This window comes from Arachis ipaensis, chromosome B07 (assembly GCF_000816755.2).
Source record: "Arachis ipaensis cultivar K30076 chromosome B07, Araip1.1, whole genome shotgun sequence".
Lineage (NCBI taxonomy): Eukaryota > Viridiplantae > Streptophyta > Magnoliopsida > Fabales > Fabaceae > Arachis > Arachis ipaensis.
In genome coordinates, this window is record NC_029791.2 from 54,674,490 (window position 1) to 54,676,866 (window position 2,377).

The 2,377-nt window shown below is 39.1% G+C and overlaps 1 pseudogene; it reads right to left on the reverse strand.

The window, feature by feature from the left end:
* The window catches only part of LOC110265065, a 9,548-nt pseudogene continuing 7,272 nt past the window's right edge, over positions 102 to 2,377 (reverse strand).

Genomic DNA, 2,377 nt, shown 5'->3' on the forward strand with positions numbered 1-2,377 from the left:
TACAAAAATGCAATTTGATTTTAGGATTTATTCATCTACTACTAATGAATACAACATACTAACAACCAATCTTTACAAACAAATCAATATGAAATGAAAATCTACCTACAATGGCAACTCAAATCACTTATTAAACAAAACTAAAAGTGGAAGGAAAGAGTTTACCATGGTGGGGTGTCTCCCACCTAGCACTTTTAGTTTAAGTCCTTAAGTTGGACATTTTGAGGAGCTTATTGTCATGGTGGCTTATGTTTGTACTCATCCTTGAATCTCCAAGGATCTTTGCTCCTCAATTGGTTGACAGAATTTCCAACCCTTTTCATCAAGCTTGGGCAAAGTTCTACCCAAGATATGAGTCCCCATAGTTGGTCTTCACATAGCGAACCGGGATCCTATATCTTGTCTTCACACCCATCCGTTAGTTGAGTTTCATGGTTTTGTCGGATGAGCGGTTGACATAAAGGTGATTGAAACATAGAATTCTCTTTACTCCACCAATGCTTCCTCCTAGATCCGTATAAAGTAATCCTTGTCCCAGCATCATCCCTATACCTTGAGGCCTTGGCCTTGATAAGCTTAACACCTATTTTCCAACCACTACACAACTCGTTTTTACTTTTAATTCCACAAAGAGTTCTAAGTTGACCATCATTTTCAAGCAAACCATATTCAAGTGAGAGATTAAATCTCAGGGATAGAGATTTTACCCATTTAAATGTTGTGTTGGATGGTAATTTGGGGAGAGAGGCTTCCCCACACTTAGACCATGCAAGGTCCACTTTCTTGTGCTCCTCTTTAGTTGTTTCCACCTCTTCACAATTCTCTTCACTTTCAACCTCATCCTCTTTGTTACGTGGCTTGGTGTTATCTTCAGGAACTTCATCCTGTTTAATGAGAGGCGATTCAATTTTGGATAGAAATTCATTGATGAACGAGGTCATCTCTTGATCAACCTCTTCATATTCTTCAATTTCAATATACACCATGCCCTTCTCATCTTTCTTGGGAGGTTGTGCACACTCTTCTATAATTTCAACTCCATGTCCAACGGGTGAAGATTCCATTGTAGAGATCAACTCATCTATGATTGAATCCATTTCTTGATAAACCTCTTCCAAGTCTCCAATGATGATATGTCTTGGAGATTGCGAACCCTCCTCAACATCAATATAAAGCTTCTTGGAAGAGTTCTCCTTGATGCTACATTCCCATGGACTTTCAACATCTCTGAGATCTTCAACCACTTCTCCCCTTTCTTCAATGATCATAGGCTTCTCCAATTGTTCCAACACAAAATTTGACTCCTCCTTCTCCACCGAATTTTCTAATTTCTCCTTCATGCTTTGCTCTTCTTTTGACTTTTCCCATGTGGTCACGAAAGTACCTTGAGTATTCAAGCATTGGTGGGCTAAAGTGTGCACCACCTTGGTCAAATTGGTCACAAACTCAAGTGTATCCCGCTTCATGGCTTCTTGTCCTTGGAGTAACAAAGTGAGGAGATCGTTTATTGGGGCTCGGGGTGAATAGGAAAGTTCATTATTTTGGAGGGAGGGTTCATGGTAGGAAGGTGGTTCTTCTTGGTAAGGGTATGGACATGGTGAGGGTTGAGGTGGTTCATGGTAGTAATCTTGATAAGGTGGTGGTTCTAAGGGCTCTTGCTCATAATGGCCATAAAAATATGGTATGGATGATTGGTTATATGATGGATATGGATCATAGGGTGGTGCTTGGTGATGAAAGGCTTGTGAGAATGGTTGAGGTTCATGTTGAGGATGAGATTCATAGGCATATGATGGTGGTTGTTGAGTGTCACAAAGAGAATCATCATAGCCGCTAAGTTGGCATGCATTAGGATGGAAATTATACCTATAAGTATCCGGAGGTTGTTGCCAATAGGAGTGATCAATTCCTTGGGGCTCTTCCCATCTTTGTTGGTTCCATCCATGGTACATGTTGCCATTAAAGTCCATATTTCCTACAACACACTTAGAACCAAACTCAAAGCCAAAGTGGTGAGAATTCATAATGAGAGAACAAAATAAAACTAACAAAAATTAAGAAACAAACAAAAGATAAACCTATTCACAATATTCACATATGTACAATAACCAATAACACAACACCATTGCAAATCCCCGGCAACGGCGCCATTTTGACGAATGGATTAATGAAGGCTAGAGTTAAGGGCTATCAACTATCAATCAATTGGACACTAGTGACTCAAGAAATCCTAAGTTACCTTCTCAAGCCAAGAACATTAAATTCTAGTCTAACATTCTTCCAAGCATTTAATCAAACACTTGGAAGGCACAAAAGAAAAGTATAGTCAATCACAACAAGAATGAATTCTAACTACAATTGAATGTAAAGAATTAAC